Here is a 21,622-nt window from a genome sequence, read left to right as displayed (position 1 = left end):
GGCTTAAGTAGGTAAACAAAGCCACCGGGAAGCTCGAATTGGGTGGGGCCCACTGCAGCTTAAGGAGGCCGGCCTGCCTCTGTAGACTCCTCCTGTGGGGACAGGCATAGCCAAACAAAAAGCAGCAGAAACCTCAGCAGAGGTAAATGCCCCTGTCTGATAGCTTTGAAGAGAGCAGTGGATCTCCCTGCACGGAGGTTGAGATATGAGAATGGACAGACTGCCTGCTCAAGTGGGTCCCTGACCCCTGAGTAGCATAACTGGGAGACATCCCCCACTAGGAGCAGACCCACACCTCACACCTCACATGGCGGGGTACACCCCTGAGACGAAGCTTCCAGAGCAAGAATCAGACAGCAACACTCTCTGTACAGCAATATTCTATCTTCTGCAGCCTCCGCTGCTAATGCCCAGACAAACAGAGTCTGGAGTGTACCTCAAGCAAACTCCAACAGACCTGCAACTGAGGGTCCTGACTGTTAGAAGGAAAACTAACAAACAGAAAGGACACCCACACCAAAACTCCATCAGTAAGTCACCATCATCAAAGACCAAAGGCAGATAAAACCACAAAGATGGGGAAAAGGTAATGCAGAAAAGCTGGAAATTCAAAAAAATAAGAGCGCATCTCCCCCTCCAAAGGAACGCAGCTCATCGTCAGCAATGGAACAAAGCTTGATGGAGAATGACTTTGAAGAGTTGAGAGAAGAAGGCTTCAGTCGATCAAACTTCTCAAAGCTAAAGGAGGAACTACATAACCAGCAAAAAGAAACTAAAAACATTGAAAAAAGAATGGATGAATGGATAACTAGAAAAATCAATGCAGAGAAGACCTTAAAAGAACTGAAAGAGATGAAAACCATAACACAACAAATGCACATGCTTCAGTAAATGACTCAATCTTAACTGGAAGAAAGAGTATCAGTGATTGAAGATCAAATGAACGAAATGAAGTGAGAAGAGAAGTGTGGAGAACATGAGTAAAAAGAAATGTACAAAGCCTCCAAGAAATATGGGATTATGTGAAAAGACCAAATCTACATCTGATTGGTGTGCCTGAAAGTGATGGGGAAAATGGAACCCAGTTGGAAAACATCTGCAGGATATCATCCAGGAGAACTTCCCCAACCTAGTAAGGCAGGCCAACATCCAAATTCAGGAAATACAGAGAACGCCACAAAGATACTCCTTGAGAAGAGCAACTCCAAGGCACATAATTGTCAGATTCGCCAAAGTTGAAATGAAGGAAAAAATGTTAAGGGCAGCCAGAGAGAAAGGTCAGGTTACACACAAAGGGAAGCCCATCAGACTAACAGCAGATCTCTCAGCAGAAACTCTCCAAGCCAGAAGAGAGTGGGGGCCAATATTCAACATTCTTAAAGAAAAGAATTTTCAACCCAGAATTTCATATCCAGCCAAACTAAGTTTCATAAGTGAAGGAGAAATAAAATCCTTTACAGACAAGTAAATGCTTAGAGATTTTGTCACCACCAGGCCTGCCATACAAGAGATCCTGAAAGAAGTGATAAACATGGAAAGGAACAACAGGTACCAGCCATTGCAAAAACATGTCAAAATGTAAAGTCCATTGATGCTAGGAAGAAACTGCATCAACTAATGAGCAAAATAACCAGCTAATATCATAATGACAGGATCAAGTTCACACAAAACAATATTAACCTTAAATGTAAATGGACTAAATGGTCCAATTAAAAGACACAGACTGGCAAACTGGATAAAGAGTCAAGACCCATCAGTTTGCTGTATTCAGGAGACCCATCTCACATGCAGAGACATACATAGGCTCAAAATAAAGGGATGGAGGAAGATCTACCAAGCAAATGGAGAACAAAAAAAAGCAGGGGTTGCAATCCTAGTCTCTGATAAAACAGACTTTACACCATCAAAGATCAAAAGAGACAAAGAAGGCCATTACATAATGGTAAAGAGACCAATTCATCAGGAAGAGCTAACTATCCTGCATACCCAATACAGGAGCACCCAGATTCATAAAGCAAGTCTTTAGAGACTTACAAAGAGACTTAGACTCCCATACCATAATAATGGAAGACTTTAACACCCCACTGTCAACATTAGACAGATCAATGAGACAGAAAGTTAACAAGGATATCCAGGAATTGAACTCAACTCTGCACCAAGCAAACCTAATAGACATTTACAGAACTCTCCACCCCAAATCAACAGAATATACATTCTTCTCAGCACCACATCGCACTTATTCCAAAATTGACCACATAGTTGGAAGTAAAGCACTCCTCAGCAAATGTAAGATAACAGAAATTATAACAAACTGTCTCTCAGATCACAGTGCAATCAAACTAGAACTCAGGACTAAGAAACTCAATCAAAACCGCTCAACTACATGGAAACTTAACAACCTGCTCCTGAATGGCTACTGGGTACATAATGAAATGAAGGCAGAAATAAAGATGTTCTTTGAAACCAATGAGAACTAAGATACAACATACCAGAATCTCTGGGACACATTTAAAGCAGTGTGTAGAGGGAAAATTATAGCACTAAATGCCCACAACAGAAAGCAGGAAAGATCTAAAATTGACACCCTAACATCACAATTAAAAGAACTAGAGAAGCAAGAGCAAACACATTCAAAAGCTAGCAGAAGGCAAGAAATCACTAAGATCAGAGCAGAACTGAAGGACATAGAGACACAAAAAACCCTTCAAAAAATCAGTGAATCCAGGAGTTGTTTTTTTTTTTAAAAGATCAACAAAATTGATAGACCACTAGCAAGACTAATAGAGAAGAAAAGAGAGAAGAATCAAATAGATGCAATAAAAAATGATAAAGGGGATATAACCACCGACCCCACAGAAATACAAACTACCATCAGAGAATACTATAAACACCTCTATGCAAATAAACTAGAAAACCTGAAAGAAATGGATAATTTCCTGGACACTTATACTCTCCCAAGACTAAACCAGGAAGAAGTTGAATCCCTGAATAGACCAACAGCAGGCTCTGAAATTGAGGCAATAATTAATAGCCTACCAACCAAAAAAAGTCCAGGACCAGACGGCTTCATAGCCGAATTCTACCAGAGGTACAAGGAGGAGTTGGTATCATTCCTTCTGAAACTATTCCAATCAATAGAAAAAGAGGGAATCCTCCCTAATTCATTTTATGAGGCCAACGTCATCCTGATACCAAAGCCTGACAGAGATACAACCAAAAAAGAGAATTTTAGACCAATATTTAAGATGAACATCGATGCAAAAATCCTCAATAAAATACTGGCAAACCAAATCCAGCAGCACATCAAAAAGCTTATCCACCATGATCACGTGGGCTTCATCCCTGGGATGCAAGGCTGGTTCGACATACGCAAATCAATAAAGGTAATCCAGCATATAAACAGAACCAAAGACAAAAACCACAGGATTATCTCAATAGATGCAGAAAAGGCTTTTGACAAAATTCAACAGCTCTTCATGCTAAAAACTCTCAATAAATTCTGTATTGATGGAACATATCTCAAAATTATAAGAGCTATTTATGACAAACCCACAGCCAATATCATACTGAATGGGCAAAAACTGGAAAAATTCCCTTTGAAAACTGGCACAAGACAGGGATGCCCTCTCTCACCACTCCTATTCAACATAGTGTTGGAAGTTCTGGCTAGGGCAATCAGGCAAGAGAAAGAAATAAAGTGTATTCAGTTAGGAATAGAAGAAGTCAAATTGTCCCTGTTTGCAGCTGACATGATTATATATTGAGAAACCCCATCATCTCAGCCCAAAATCTCCTTAAGCTGATTAGCAACTTCAGCAAAGTCTCAGGATACAAAATCAATGTAAAAAAATCACAAGCATTCTTATACACCAATAACAGACAAACAGAGAGCCAAATCATGAATGAACTCCCATTCACAATAGCTTCAAAGAGAATAAAATACCTAGGAATCCAACTGACAAGGGATGTAAAGGACCTCTCCAAGGAGAACTACAAACCACTGCTCAGTGAAATAAAAGAGGACACAAACAAATGGAAGAACACACCATGCTCATGGATAGGAAGAATCAATATTGTGAAAATGGCCACACTGCCCAAGGTAATTTATAGATTCAATGCCATCCCCATTAAGCTACCAATGACTTTCTTCACAGATTGGAAAAAACTGCTTTAAAGTTCATAAGGAACCACAAAAGAGCCCACATTGCCAAGACAATCCTAAGCCAAAAGAACAAAGCTGGAGGCATCACGCTACCTGACTTCAAACTATACTACAAGGCTACAGTAACCAAAACAGCATGGTTCTGGTACCAAAACAGAGATATAGACCAATGGAACAGAACAGAACCCTCAGAAATAATACCACATATCTACAGCCATCTGATCTTTGACAAACCTGACAAAAACAAGAAACAGGGAAAGGATTCCCTATTTAATAAATGGTGCTGGGAAAATTGGCTAGCCATAAGTAGAAAGCTGAAACTGGATCCTTTCCTTACTCCTGATACGAAAATTAATTCAAGATGGATTAGAGACTTAAATGTTAGACCTAATACCATAAAAACCCTAGAGGAAAACCTTGGTAAGGCCATTCAGGACCTAGGCATGGGCAAGGACTTCATGTCTAAAACACCAAAAGCAATGGCAACAAAAGCCAAAATTGACAAATGGGATCTAATTAAACTAAAGAGCTTCTGCACAGCAAAAGAAACTACCATCAGAGTGAACAGGCAACCTACAGAATGGGAGAAAATTTTTACAATCTACTCATCTGATAAAGGGCTGATGTCCAGAACCTATAAAGAACTCAATCAAATTTAGAAGAAAAAAACAAACAACCCCATCCAAAAGTGGGCAAAGGATATGAACAGACACTTCTCAAAAGAAGACATTCATACAGCAAACAGACACATGAAAACATGCTCATCATCACTGGCCATCAGAGAAATGCAAATCAAAACCACAATGAGATACCATCTCACACCAGTTAGAATGGCAATCATTAAAAAGTCAGGAAACAACAGGTGCTGGAGAGGATGTGGAGAAATAGGAACACTTTTACACTGTTAGTGGGACTGTAAACTAGTTCAACCATTGTGGAAAACTGTGTGGCGATTCCTCAAGGATCTAGCATTAGAAATACCAGTTGACCCAGCCATCCCATTACTGGGGATATACCCAAAGGATTATAAGTCATGCTGCTATAAAGACACATGCACATGTCTGTTTATTGCGGCACTATTCACAATAGCAAAGACTTGGAACCAACCCAAATGTCCATCAGTGACAGACTGGATTAAGAAAATGTGGCACAGCGGCCGGGCGCGGTGGCTCAAGCCTGTAATCCCAGCACTTTGGGAGGCTGAGACGGGCGGATCACGAGGTCAGGAGATCAAGATCATCCTGGCTAACACGGTGAAACCCCATCTCTACTCAAAAATACAAAACCTAGCCGGGCGAGGTGGCGGGCGCCTGTAGTTCCAGCTACTTGGGAGGCTGAGGCAGGAGAATGGCGTAAACCCGGGAGGCAGAGCTTGCAGTCTGCTGAGATCTGGCTAATGCACTCCAGCCTGGGCGACAGAGCGAGACTCCGTCTCCAAAAAAACAAAAAAGAAAATGTGGCACATATACACCATGGAATACTATGCAGCCATAAAAAAGGATGAGTTCGTGTCCTTTTTAGGGACATGCATGCAAGTGTAAACCATCATTCTCAGCAAACTATTGCAAGAACAGAAAACCAAATACCGCATGTTCTCAGTCATAGGTGGGAATTGAACACTGAGATCACTTGGACACAGGAAGGGGAGCATCACACACCGGGTCCTATTGTGGGGAGGGGGTAGTGGGGAAGGATAGCATTAGGAGATACACCTAATGTAAATGACGAGTTAATGGGTGCAGCACACCAACATGGCACATGTATACATATGTAACAAACCTGCACGTTGTGCACATGTACCCTAGAACTTAAAGTATAACAACAACAACACAAAAAAGAGTTAAATAGAAAAAAAAAAAAAAATTACTCCAGGCCGAGCGCAGTGGCTCACGCCTTTAATCCCAGCACTTTCGGAGGCTGAAGTGGGCGGATCATTTGAGGCAGGAGTTCGAGACCAGCCTGGCCAACATGGTGAAACCTCGTCTCTATTAAAAATACAAAAATTAGCCAGTCATGATGGCAGGCACCTGTAATCCCAGCTACTCAGAAGGCTGAGGCAGGAGAATCGCTTGAACCCAGGAGGCAGAGGTTTCAGTGAGCCAAGATCGCACCACTGCACTCCAGCCTGAGCGACAAAGAGTTAAACTCTGTCTCAAAAAAAATTACTCCATCATTTTATTTAATAATTTTTAATAAAAGATTTTCTTGTTTAATAAATATATGTATTTTAAAATATGGTTTATATTTTATATCATCCTATTTAATGTCTTCATTTGTATAAGTTTTTGTACTTCATATTAGAACAGATCTTTTATAAGTTAAAAATACACAAATTACACACAAAAACAGAAGAGAAATTTGTTGATGCTCGAACAACATACGTGTCTACAACTGCCTTTTGCAGTACAGACTTAGTAAGGTTTGTTTCCATTTGAGCATGTTTGAAGTTGCATTTTCTCATAGTGCATGCTCTAGTATGTTGTAAAGTCCTTGGGGTCAAGAACCATCTTTTTTATTATTCATATATTCCTAGCACTATGCACAACTGGAACTCCATATATACACTTTTTGGAAAATGAAAATCTATTGAATTCAAGATACTGAAGGCATTCTGGATAAGCAAATAAAAATATATTGTTGGTCTTATGTAACAACAACACATTCCTAGTGACAGGAGTTTTAAAATTACAGCACTTAATCTAGAAGTCTTTGAATTAAATTCATTTTATATCATTCTTGTACACTTCAATGGTTACCCGTAGGTCAGTGAAGTCTTACTATTTAGATGCTAAGACCATAATGAAATGGTTGCTATTTACAATGTGGCAAAATGGCCTGAAAGAAATAGAGTTTGCTGAGCTTGCAAACCTAAACTTCTGAAGGGATAAGAGCATCAAAAAACATAACAATCTGTCTTCAGCAAATTTCCCAGCCGCTACAATGCTGCTTTGATAACACACTTCCTCTAAAGATGTAATTGTATACATACAATTTACAGTATTAATGGTATATAGTTGATAATGTTACCATTAATAAAAGAGGTGCCACAAAAACAGTTTTAACTAGTATTTATAGTTCAATGGCTTTGGTGTGCATCCAAGACAGGATGACACAACTGTTACCGCTATTTTGTGCTGGTTGATTTATGTAAAAAGAAAGCACATACTCAGATCAAGTCAAGGTTCAGCATCATATAATAAAGTTTAATTCTCTCTTTTAAAGTTTATCTTTATTGGTACAAGTGGATTTTATAAACTTTAAATATTTTTTTGAATGATAAAGAATATATATTACAGGTAGATAGCTAGATGATGGAAAGATAAAGCTATGGATTTGATATATGAACATAGATATACAAGTGTATAAGTGTGTTCATGCAGCATACAATGTGCTATTAAGCGGTTAACATATAGCATCATATGTTACAGCATTCGACATCACAGTGGCCACATGGGCTGTATATTTTTAAAGTTAGTTTACAGGTAAATAAATCTCATCAATTTAAATTGATTATCCAAAGGCACACAGTAAGTGGCATAGCCATGATATAGTCTCAGCTCCTTGCCTGTTCTCACATATAATACATCACATTTTTTCTATATATTTACTTATTGCCATATTTTGTCTTTCTTACTGTGGTAAAAACACATAACTTGATATCCACCCTCTTACCTTTTTAGGTGTACAGTATGGTATTCTTAACTATAAGCACTATGTTACACAGCTGATCTGTAGAACTTTTGCATCTTGTGTGACTGAAAGTATACACCTATTGAACAGCAACTTCCCATTTCTGCCTCCACTTAGGACCTGGAAACTGCCATTTTACTTTCTACTGTGATGAGTTTGACCACTTTAGATAACTTGTGTAAGTAGAATCATGCCGTATTTGTCCTTTTGTGACTGGTTTATTTCACTTAGCATAATGTTTTCAAGGTCCATCTATGATGTCACATATTATAATATTTCCTGCTTTTGAATGGCCAAATGATACTTCACTGTATGGGTATACAAGATTTTCTTTACCTATTTTTCTCTCCATGAATGTTTAGGTTGTTCGCACTTTTTGGATATTGTGAATAATGCTATTATATAATCAACATGAGTAAGCAAGTATCTCTTCAAGATCCCAATTTCATTTTTTTTTTTGTATAAATACCCAGAATTAGAATTGTTAAATCATATGGTAATTCTATTTTTAACTATTTTGGTGAAACCTCTATACTGTTTTTGACAGAAGATGCACCATTATACATTCTCACCAACAGTGCACAACGGTTCCATTTTTTCCATATTCTTGCTATCACTTGTTCTTTTTTTCTTTTTTCATTTTTTTAAATATAATGGCCATCCTAACAAGTGTAAACAATATTTCATTGTGGTTATGATTTGCATTTTTCTGATGTTTAATGACGTTGAGCATCTTTTAACATACTTACTGGCAATTTGTATGTCTTCTTTGGAAAAATGTTTAATCAAATCCTTTGCCCCTTTCTTAATCAGGTTATTTGTTTTGTATTTCTGTTACTGAGTCGTAGGAATTTCTTAAATTTTTTAGATATTAACTACTTATCAAATATATGGTTTGCAAATATTTTCTGTTATTTTATTTGATGTGCAAAAGCTTTTTAGCTAGATGTATTCCCACTTGATCATATATATGTGGGCTCTCTATTCCTTTCCACTGATTCATGCGTCTCTCTTTAAAAATGGCACCATGCTGTTTTGATTACTGTAGCTTTGTAATATGTTTCAAAATCAGGAAATGCGAGGTCTCTAGCTTTGTTCTTTTTCAATATTTTTAATGGCTATTTGTGGTCCTTTATGATTCTTTAGAAATTTTACAATTTTGATTTTCTATTTCTGTAAAAGATGTCATTGAGATTTTAATTGAGATGACATTGGATCTGCTTTGGGAAGTGTGGATATTTTAACAATATTAAGTATTTCAATTCATGAACATGAGATGCATTTCCATTTGTTCTTTAATTTCTTTTAGCAAAGCTAGTTTTCAACAAATAAGGCTTTGTGTTCTTAGTTAAGTTTATTCATAAGTATTTTATTATTTGGATGCCTTTTTAAAAATTTTGATGTCATTTAAAATGGGATTATTTTCTTAATTTCCTTTTAGGGTTGTTCATTGTTTAGTGTATAGAAACACAACTGATTTTTGTGTGGTAATTTTGTGCCTGGCAACTTTACTAAATTTACTTATTAGTTCTAACAGTTTTCTTTGGTGTGAAGTATGTATGGTTTTCTACATATTAGACCATGTCATTTAGAAACAGAGATAATTTTACTTTCTCCTTTCCAATTTGGATGTCTTTTTCTTTTTCTTTTTTTTTTTTTAACCTAATTTCTTTGGTAAGAACTTCCAGTATTTATTTTCATGGTTGCAAAATCTTCCACTCTTTTCCTCATTCCCCTAAATGTAAATTAGATCATAGCCTCCATCAGTTCTTCCTTCATTATATTTCTGGAACCCATTTCCTTTGGATCTCACTTTAGTCACTCTTTTCTCCTCATATCTTGAATATTAATCTGTGTTACTGCTTCGGTTTAAACCTTCTAAAGTTACTAAATGTAGCATCCCTAAATACCACTTCAAGCTTCTCGTTTACCTGCTAATTCCCCAAGTCCTTCAAAACCTCAGTCTACAGTCTTCTTTTCAAAATATATCTGATACTCCAGTGCAAAATGGTCTTAGTGCTGCCATTTGAGTCTCATCTTTCCTTTGCTCAGGTTTTCTCACGCATGCAATACACTCACTTCTCCATCAACCAGCTCAAACCCAGGCCAGACTTTGATATCAAACTCTGGGGCCACTCCAAGTAGTGGCAGCAATGTCATTGCCACCATTGTTGTCATCTTCATTGTGATCATCATTCCAGCTCTATTTGTAAGCTCTTATGGAAGCACTACTCAAAGAGTAGATCTGACAGACCCCGGCAGGTCAGCCAACAGTTTCCTACATCCCCAGGGTAACATAAGAACTAAAATTGAAACTAGGCATTTAGAAACCTTAATATCAATTTCAGATTGCTGTGACATTCATATGTGGAGATTTAAAAGCATCAGTTCTCAATGGATTAGAAATTTAAAATCCAGAAAGAAAAATGAGTTACTTTATCATAGACGGTTTGAGAAGTACTGCTTTACAGCCTCCCAAAGTATTTTCACACATAATATAATATTCAGTTTAAGCTGTGATATCAGGAATAGATATTGTTTGCATCTTGTAAGTTAAAGCAAGCAAACAAACAAACAAAACCCCTGAGGGCTAGAAAATGTTTGGAATTTTTCAAAACACATATCTTGTAAGTGGTAGTACTTTTTATTCCAAATCTGGTGTTTTTTTTTTTTCTCTCTGTCCTATTGCTTATCTACCAGGGGTGTCTCAGAGTGACTGTCTTCATTCAGCCTGGTAAAAAACGGGATGGATATAATCATTTTGGGATGATTTTGGGATCACCAGAGAGCCACTGGCTGCCTGTGAGTTTTATCTACTAATACAACTTAATCTAGTATTTGTATTCAAGATGTGAATAGTGTATGTGTATATATATGGTTTTTCACTTTCTTGAATATATATGTGTGTGTATATATGTATTCTATTGAGTAAGAATGACTCTAAAGGCTGACTTACTTTCTCATGTTTTCATTTAACCCTTCAATCAACTGACAGTTATTACATTTATTGAGCACCTACTATGTCTCATGCCTTGTGCTCAGTGCTGGTAAATATGAAGAACAGAATAGCTTTTCCATAATGATTTCATGGATAGAAAATAGTATAGGGGTTAGAACAAGTTTTCTTATATTTTATGATTTTTTTTTATCATTTAAAGTTATCCAAAACTCAATTTTCCTGTTTTGTAGTATAAAAGCTTTGAAAGAATTCCATCTAATGTGAAAATAAAATTCTGTACAGCTTCACCCTGCTGCAAGCTACTAAGCATTAGCTTCTGTCTAAATGTTCTTTCTTTCTCTAATGGCTTTCTTTAGGATCACTAATCTTCCAAAGAATCATTGTTTACATTATGCGTTTGCCCATTAAGCCAAGAAGCACTTCTTTCCACACTTTTCCCATTCCAAGGAAGGATTAAGAGCAACTGTTAACACAATTAAAGCTCAGTTTAATTTCTATGATCCATTTGCTTTTGCAGTAAAACACCATGACTGTGAACTCCTAGAGGGTTGTAACTACCATGGGATCAGGTTTATTTGCCTGCCCTAAGTGACCTGTACAGGAAAAAGGCAAAACTTACCATGTGGAACACCAAAACACTAAGACTCAATAAACAAGGTCATTTCAGATGCTCTTTCTCTTTGTATAGGAATGGGCATTTTCATAACTACCCTGCTCTGGCTCTCTATGAAACTGAGCATCAACCCAGCAAGCACTGTACCCAAACATTGATTACAGCCTGCAGTAGGGCCTCAAAAGCACAGTGGCCTGGAATTCTGATTCACTAAGGAAATCAATTCAAGAGCAGCTGCCCTCAATATATGACCCATTCTCTGAGACTGTGATTCTAGGGAGCACGCACATTCCCAGAAACGTGTTAGATTAGAAGGATGACAGCAGTGTCACACAGACTTTGGTAGTTATTTAAAGTTAATTAATTTAACCTGACCTTTCCATATAAATATAAGGCACAATAGATGACTAGTGATAATTGATTCTGGAGAGCCTCCGAAATGGTTCAAGGAAAACACAGCTGTGCTGTATAGCAGTTCTTGTTTGCTCTGGATTATAAACTATTTTTAGTACTTAGTTAATAAAGCTAATTTTCTTAAGGGGCCTGCAGTGAAATGCATGAGCTGCTGTGTCAGATGCTGATAGAACTGGGATTTGTAATGGATGAACCTAAGAAAATTAACTCCTCTAATGCGGACTTACTTTTAGAGCTGAGGCATCAGTGTACCTGCTTGCAGAGCTATCTAATCAAAGTAATCAGAACCTATTTTATGGTTTTCCACAATAAGTTTATTTGGGAAGTTACAGATGGACTTCTGTAATACATCTGTTATCTCTATTTTTTGTGTTGATATACTATTAATTTTAATTACAACAGCAATGAAGATTTCATGATAAAATGATAAACAACATATATTAAGTGCTACTTATAAGTACCTTAAATATATTCTTCCATTTTGAAACACTGATCTTTTCCCATTTTGACATCTTTGAAATTGATGGTGTGTTGTAACAGTGCATCTTCGAATTGATGACATCTTAGGTTCAGTAAAATATAGTAACTGATGCAATCCTCTAGGCAACTTCCTGAAGGAGATATTATTACTCCTTCTTACACATGAGGAAACTAAGGCATAGAGGGATCTTAAGTAACTTATCCAGGTGATGTAGTTCATAAAAAGGAGAGTTCGGATTTGAATGCAAGCAGTCTGACTATGGATTCAAATTCTTAATTACTATGAGATATTGTCTCATGAACTCATTTAAATACAACTCAAGTGCCACGTGACCAAGTCTGTTTCATGAGCAACTCCCTACTATCAGTTTCATGAGTGCTCCAGCAGTATGAAGGCACTAATATGTGTAAAAAGAAAAATTAGTATTGTTTTGTGTATGTTTACAGCAAAGTGTATCATACTTTGAAAATCTATTTTGTGTTTTTACTCAATAATATTTGCATGAAATCCTTTTCATTTTTCAACTTTTATTTTAACAGCTGCATAGTATTCCACTACATGACTGCACATGTGCAATTTTCATGTTTCCATGTTTACATTGTTATAAACAGCACTGTAATGAAACATATTTAAATGCTCTCATTTAAACAAGTGATTCTCTAGGTAGATTCCATGAAGTGGAATTTCTGAGTCATGGATGTGCTTCTATTTTCTATTGAGAAGATTTAAATATTTTGGCTGTAACACGACATGCCTGTCATATAGCATTTTGTTACTAAGATTAGCAAGTCATTTTCAACTATATATCACAGCAGTTATTTATCAAGCATATTTGAAGTACTTTTTTGCATTTATGCGGGAAAGTCTTTATAAAACAATTTTTATTTAGGTTCATACAAACCCTAAAGCTATATTATAAAAAGAGACATGTACATTTGGAGAGCAGGAGGGCAGGACAGAACTTGTGGCCAACAGTAGTTCTCTTGTGATACACTATCAGAAAAAATATGTGCCTTTGATATTTTTCATGATTTGAATATCTCTTAAGTTTGTAAAACACATCAAGATAGAAACACTTTGCTTGTCTTCAATGACATTAACAAGGAATCAAATGATATGAAAATTTACCTCTTGTTGAATTTTTAAAAATCATGAATGGAAAAAAAATCCTGTGTTTGTCATGTTCTTTAAGTACAATGAGTTTAGTCCTCTTGACTCCAAAGTGTTTGTTTTCATAAATTATTTCTGCCAAACTAGTGTCTAAGTGACAGACTGTCTGCTCTGGAGAGGACACACGGGATCTGTTTATTGCCATCTCTGGGATTAGCGTGCTGGCTCTCAGCTACTTTTGCAGATGCTTCTTGTCTTTGTTCTTAATATAGTTGTTTAGCATTAAGAATAGTTATGTCATCAAAACACCTAATATGAATAGCAGGAATGTACTCTTGAAATGGTGTAGGCTTTTGTGTATTAGCTGATCTGCTGTAAACTTCCTTCTTCAAAGGCAGGAACCTATTAAGATGAATTTATTACCATAGGTACAAAGTCCTCACACATCCTAAATACAACGCTTGTCTCACCGCTGTTGTAATATACCACAGCATTTCAATTAAAAAATAGTCACAGAGGTCAGGAATAACTAAACATAATATAAATAGCTGTCTCTGAGCCACTAGGCACTTCACTTAAAAGGGCACCAGAGAGTCCTCATTTGGAGAGTTACATAAAAACTTCAGCTTTGGAGGATGCATGATTATATAACACTTCAGTTGGTTTTATAATGTCATTCCTTTAATCTTACAAAGAATAGGGGAAGAGCGTGGACAGTCATACTTTTTTAATGGTTTCATCTTTCAAGGAAAAGAATGTGCAAGTGGGGGAACAAACTCTTCTTTCATGTAATCTTGAACTGTTAAATCAGTCCACCAAATTAGATTTTGGCCATGATTTGGCTCTCCCTGGTATCAATAAAGCTAATAAAAGTAATTATTTTTTAAACATGTAAAAATACTATAGGTATGCAAATAGAGTGCAAAGTAAGCCAAATTTGAAAGTAAGTGTATTTCAAATGACATTATGGTTTCCTCCCTTGGCCTTTTTTAAAGGTTCCAGAAGCATAAAATAACTATAAAAGAATGATTTTGTTAAAAAAAAGTGATCTAGATCAGTAGGATCAGCCTCACTTAAGAGCACTGAGTTAGAAACAGTTATAACTCATTTTATTGCACTTTGCTTTATTGTACTTCACAGATACTGTGTTTGAAGGTTTGTGGCAATGCTATGTCAAGCTTCTATTGGCACCATTTTTCCAACAGCACATGCTCACTTTGAGTTTCTGTCACATTTTGGTAATTCTTGCAATATTCAAATTCTTTCACTATATCTGTCATGTTGATATGTGATCAATGATCTTTAATGTTACCATTGTAATGGTTTTGGGGCACCATAAACTGTGCCTGTAAGAGATGGCAAACTTAATTGATAAATGTTGTGTCTGACCTTTCTATCCACCAGTCGACCTCTGTCTCTCTCCCTGTCCTGCGGCCTCCCTATCCCCTAAGACACAATAATGTTGAAATTAATTTAATTAATAACCCTACATTGGCCTCTAGGTGTTCAATTGAAAAGAAGATTTGCACATTTCTCACGTTAAATCAAAAGCTAGAAATGATTAAGCTTAATGAAGAAGGTAGGTCAAAAGCTGGTATAGACTGAAAGTAGGTCTCTCCTGCCAAACAGTTAGCAATGCTGTGAATGCAAAGGAAAAGTTCTTGAAAGAATTGGAAAATGCTACTTCAGCGAACACATGAATTATAAGAAAGCCAAACAGCCTTATTGCTGATATGGAGAAAGTTTTGGTGGTCTGGATAGAAGATTAAACAAGCCACACCATTTCCTTAAAGCCAAAGTCTAATCCAGGGCAAAGCCCTAACTTTGTTCCATTCTATAAAGGCTGAGAGAGGTGAGGAAGCTGTGGAAGCAAAGTCTGAAGCTAACATGGGTTGGTTAATGAAGTTTAAGGAAAGAAGCCATGTTCATAACATAGAAGTACAAGGTGAAGCTGCAAGTGGTGACGTAGAAGCTGCAGCAAGTGATCCAGAAGACTTAGCTAAGATCATTGATGAAGGAAGCTACGGTACACAACAGATTCTCAGTGCAGACAAAACAGCCTTACATTGGAAGAAGATGTCATTTAGGACTTTCATAGCTCTAGGGAAGTTAGTGCCTGGCATCAAATTTTCAAAGGACAGGCTGACTCTGTTGGGAGGAGCTAATCCCACTGGTGTCTTTAAGTTGAAGTCAGTGCTTATTGACCATTCCAAACATCCTAGGCCCTTAAGAATGATGCTTAATCTACTCTGCCCGTGCTCTACAAATGCAACAACAAAGCCTGAATGACAGCACATCTGTTTACATCTTGATTTACTGATTATTTTAAGTCCACTGTTGAAAACTACTTCTCAGAGAAAAAGATTCCTTTTAAAATATTACTGTCCATTGACAACATATGTGGCCACCCAAGAGCTTTAATGGAGATGTACAAGAAGTTTAATGTTGTTTTAATGCCTGCTAACATAAGATGCTTTCTGCAACCCATGAATCAAGGAGTAATTTCCACTTTCTGGTATTATATTTAAGAAAAACATTTCATAAGATTATAGTTGCCATTCTAGTGACTCCCTCTGATGGATCTGGGCAATGTAAATTGAAAACCTTCTGGAAAGGATTCATCATCCTAGATGCCATTAAGCACATTCACAAATCATGGGAGCAGGTAAAAATATCAACAGGAACAGGAATTTGGAAAAAGTTGATTCCAACCCTCATGGATGACTGAGTGCTTCAGGATTTCAGCAGAGGAAGTAACTGCATATGTGATGGAAATAGTAAGAGAACTAGAATTAGAAGTGGAGCCTAAAGATGTTACTGAGTTGTTGCAATCTCAAAATAAAACTTGAACGAATGAGGAATTGTTCTAGGTGAGCAAAGAAAGTGGTTTCTTGAGATCGAATCAACTCTTGGTGAAGATGCTTTGAACATTGTCGAAATGACACCAAAGGATTAGAATATTACATAAACTTAGTTAATAAATCAGTGGCAGAGTTTCAGAGGACTGACTGCAATTTTGAAAGAAATTCTACTGTGAGTAAAATGCTATCAAACAGCATTGCATGCTACAGAGAAATCTTTTGTGAAGAGAAAATGCAGCAAACATCTTTGTCTTCATTTTCAAAAGTTGCCACAGCCACCTCAGGCTTCAGCAACCACCATCCTGTTCAGCCAGCAGGCATCAACATCAAGGCAAGACCTTCCACCAATGAAAACATTATGACTAAGTGGTGATTCAGATGATTGTAAGCATTTTTTAGCAATAAAATACTTTTAAATTGAGATATGTACATTGTTTTATACATGATGCTATTGCAAACTTAATAGATTACAGTAGAGTATAAACATAACTTTTATATGCACTAGAAAACAAAAAATGTGTGTGACTCTCTTTATTGTGATATTCGTTTTATTGTGGTTGTTTGGAATTTGAACTTGCAATTACTCTGAGTCACGCCTATACAGAAGCTTGGGAAACATCCCAGAACTTGTAAATCGAAATTTGCATTTTAACAAGATCCCCTGATTCTCAGACACTATAGCTTGAGAAGCAACGCTCCTGATTCTCAAACATGATAGTCTGAGAAACAGCTAGTAATAATTTAGCTTTCAATTTTCATTAGACCATGTACATGAGCAGTTGCAACACAGTTTTGATTAGCTAATTACGTAGATTTTTTTAATGAAGAGCATAGCTACTTGAGCACTTGCCCAGTTTCTCCACTTTTCCTCAGAAATTGTACTTACATTCTTTAGATGAAGGTAAAAAGCAATTAGGATGATTATGCTAATAGTAATTGCATTTAGAATATTTACTCTGGAGAATAGTATATAATTTGACTCGTCATTATTGAACAAACCCTCATTAAAAGATTATTCTGAGAAAATATTGATGCTTATTTGGAGGTGACTGATTTATGCTTTGTCTCCTATCACTTTAAGAAGTGTCCTAAGAAAATAACACATATCATCTTATGGGTTAGTTTGTATGTAGATAAGACTATTATCTGTTTTGTCCAAAGTTATGACAATGTCTTGGTAGCTTGCATTCTCACCAATAGCCCAACTTTTTATTATGTTATTATTTGATCTGTAAGAATTTGTGCCTAGGAAAAATTCAAATTGATTTATAAGCTTAAAGACATATATTAATATCTTTTAAAATAATTTCTTTATCTTTCAACATAAACCAACAAATTTCTTTCCCCTCAAAAAACAAAAATAAAACTAAATGATTTTTCTAACCAGACAAATGTCTCAGCAAATTGACTACATCAGTTACATATTCTGGACCTTCATTTTTCACATCTATAAAATAAGATTTTGCCTGATCATGAGGGTTTATGATATATATTCTGATATAAACATTTATTATCATGTGAATCTACCATTCATTCTTGGTCATGCTGTTTCATGAAGTGAATAAACACATACAATTTGACAGCGTTTCCCAAGATTCCTAAAGCTTGGAATGACATAGGTTTAAATAAATTTGCCGGAAATGATGAGAAATGTGTTTTGTTGAGGCACAATGCTGCCTGCACAGTAAATAAGGCATATTCATTACAGAAAGGAAAGTCATTTCATTTTTGTTACATTCCATCAGATTGTCGCACATATAAGGCTAGAACTTATGTATGTGGAAAATGGGATTATTTAGGCAATGCACATTATTATCATGGAAGTTCTTTCAGCAGCTAATGTAGGCTGAACTACATATTAGAACAATTGGTCTGAGATGGAGAGATGCTACCACATCTCATCCATTTCACTATCTTCAGCAGGAAACCATATCTACTAAGTCAAATTTCTTGTCTTTCAAAAGGAATTGGTTTGTGCACCATTTTGTGATAACCTTAGTGTATGTTATTAGAGGGTTGCTAAGGTTTTTAGAGATGATATGTAACATAAAACACACAGTATAAATGTAGATGGTTTGCAAAGAGAAGGGAGACATAGGATAAGGCATATCTGATTGGTTGTTACCATTTTGCAAGAAATAATCAGGATCACTAAGTTTGGAACCTGAAATTTATTTTTCCATAGAAACGATATTATTAATGATAATTATATTCTCCAGTCAAATGAGAAATTCATTTTCAACCCAGAATGTTGTTAAACTGAAATTATCAGGCATTTAGCACAGAGTGTGTCTTGCAAACAGCAGACAACTCTGAAAGTAGCCTTGCCTAAGTAAATCACCATCCCTTCATGGGAACTGTTATCTGAGTGTTTCTCCTAAAATCTATCTGACATCTAAGTTTCTATCCAATATTTATCCCTTAGAACAGTTGTGTGGCCTCAACTCTGCTATTAAGTTGGTTCTTGACCTTGGCTTGTGGTGTATTAGGGCCAGTTTGTAAGGGCTCAAAAGAGCTAATTTTTAAATGTTCAGAAATTTTATAAGCCAAGTTTCAACACAGCCAACATTAAAAAATTAATTACATATGCTTACAATTATACTAAAAACACAGGCGATAAATGGCCAGAACTCAACAGTTCTTATTTTACTACATTTTACTATCATATGTTCTCTAAAGTTTATTTACATGTATTTCATGTGTACAGTGGAAATACTATACAATGGTGTGCTAATGCACAGCTCTTTACAACTCCAGGTCCAGTGACATTATGTCGGGAGCTTGCAATTGACCATATGGGAATATTTATACAGTGAAAAATCAGCAAACACTTTAAATAAAGGTTGATTTATTTGCTTGTTGATTTATACACAAGGATCATGAAAGTGTGACCCTCAATCCAAAATTTATCTGCATTTTGTTTTTTTGTAAATAAAGTTTTTCAGGGAGAATATCATCATGCTCACTTATTTTCATTTCATCTATGGCTACTTTTGAGCGACAATGACAGAATTCAGTAGATATAACTCAGAGACTATATGGTCCATGTATCCTAAAATAGTTACTATCTGGGTATTTAGATAAAAACTTACCAACCTCTTCTCTAAAGAAAGTGGTGGAAAAAATGTTAATAATTTACATAAAAGCATATCATATATGCATGTGTTACATTGAGAATAGCAGAAAAACCAAATGAAAATTTCTTCCAATATTCTAAAATTATCCAACTCAGTAATGTTAAATGAAGTTCCAAAATTCATTTTTAGTCTTTCATTCTTCCTCTACTTGCTAACATAAACTAAAATATCAACTAATATTTGTATTGAACTATACTTATTCACAATAAATTCTTTGCTGAGTCGAATAATAATCAAATACATATCTATACCCTAATATTGTGCCACAATTGTTAGCAACAAAATTTGATGAAATAAATAGTGGATTTCACAAGTTTACGTAGATTTTATGACAATATTTTTACTGGGCAAAGAGCAAATTGAGATATAACTACATTTGTCAAATCATGCTTAAATTGCAATCAGAGATAGCTATGCATACATAAACCAAGAAATAATTATGTGAGAATCAATTGGTTATAAGAAATTTGCAATGAAGAGTTTTATATATTTTATTGTTATTTTAAGTTGTTACACAAATTTTATACCAGTGAAAATTATAATAAACTTATATATATATATATATATATATATATATATATATATATATATATATATAGTATTAGGGTTTTCCACGGAAATAGAACAGGGTGTGTGTGTGTTTGTGTGTGTGTGTGTGTGTGTGTGTGTGTGTGTAGAAAGAAAGAGACACAGATTTATTTAAAGAAATTGGCTCACACAATTGTGAAGGCTCTATGAGTCTGAAATCTGCAGGAGTTACAGTTATAGTCCAAAATAATTCCTCCTAGCTCAGGGAAGGTCAGTCTTTGTCTATTAAGGTCATCAGTTAATTGGATAAGGTCCACTCATATATGGAGAATGATCTGCTTTACTCAAACTCCACTGATTTAAATGTTAATCTTATCCCAAAAAACACCTTCTCAGAAACATCCAGAGTAATGTTTGACCAAATATCTGGGCACGATGGCCCAGTCAAGTTGACATATAAAATGAACCATCACATACATACATACATGGATAATTTTTCTTACAGTGTCAGTTAAAATTGGTAGCACACACTGATCCTGACCCTCTCTTAATTCTACCTGTCTTCTGCCTATTTCATCCAGACTGTTGATCTTCCTACCATAAAGTTAAGCCTGGATGATGAAAGAGGGTTTTCCTTCCCTCTAAGTCATAGTATAGATGTGTCTTGTACTTAATTTGATGCACAATGATTGTAGATTTAGTAACTGAATCTGGCTGCGATTAATGGAGTAAAGATGAGGAAGAAAAAAATCTTATCCCTCTTCTTGGTTCAGAACTGTGCAACATTTGAACTGAGCCCTTTCTGCATTTGACATCCTTTCACCTCCCATCCCCTCTGAGCACCACCCTTCAATGATACTTCTCAATGTGACTGACTCTGTTCCTTATTCTTTTTGAAGAAATAAAACTCAAGCAGATATTGGATAGATGGCTCAGAAAAACCACAATTTTTATATCTATGAGTCTTGTTCAGGCCTAGTCTCATCGAATCTTAAAATGCTGCATTGTCTATACTGAACTGGAGTGCATCTGTACACAAGAAATGGAGGTATAGACAGCTGATACATATTTATGGGATAGCCTCTAGTTAACATTTGCCAAAGACAATTATAAGCTGATGGAATTTGAGTTCAAATACATGATTAGCATTGATCCTGCATAAGCAAACTAATAAAGAGTTGTATTTTTTTTTTTTTTTTGAGACGGTGTCTCACTCTGTTGCCCAGGCTGGAGTGTAGTGGCACGATCTCGGCTCACTGCAACCTCAGCCTCCCGGGTTCATGCTATTCTCCTGCCTCAGCCTCCCAAGTAGCTGGGATTACAGGCGCCTGCCACCACGCCCGGCTAATTGTTTGTATTTTTTGTAGAGACGGGGTTTCACCATGTTAGCCAGGATGGTCTCGATCTCCTGACCTCGTGATCCGCCTGCCTCGGCCTCCCAGAGTGCTGGGATCACAGGCGTGAGCCACCGCGCCTGGCCAAGGGTTTTATATTTTTAAGTAGTTCGCCCTACCTAATGATATTAATTTTTCCCTGTGGTGTGACTGGATCAGCAGTGCCCCTGTGGGTCCCCTCCCATTACATTCTTTAATTCATATGGGTGGGCCAAATGACTAGAACGTCTGCCATTCCATTCAATGCCACACGTTTTCAAAGGATTTAACATG

At 36.3% G+C, this 21,622-nt stretch overlaps 1 protein-coding gene across 2 annotated transcripts in view; it reads right to left on the bottom strand.

The window, feature by feature from the left end:
• The window catches only part of ZNF385D (zinc finger protein 385D), a 990,373-nt gene that overhangs the window by 473,558 nt on the left and 495,193 nt on the right, over positions 1-21,622 (bottom strand). The window lies entirely within an intron of this gene.

The sequence above is a fragment of the Macaca fascicularis genome, chromosome 2 (genome assembly GCF_037993035.2).
Source record: "Macaca fascicularis isolate 582-1 chromosome 2, T2T-MFA8v1.1".
NCBI classification, from domain to species: Eukaryota; Metazoa; Chordata; class Mammalia; order Primates; family Cercopithecidae; genus Macaca; species Macaca fascicularis.
The sequence above is the reverse complement of the archived record's forward strand: the minus strand, read 5'-3'. Positions and strand labels throughout refer to the sequence as shown.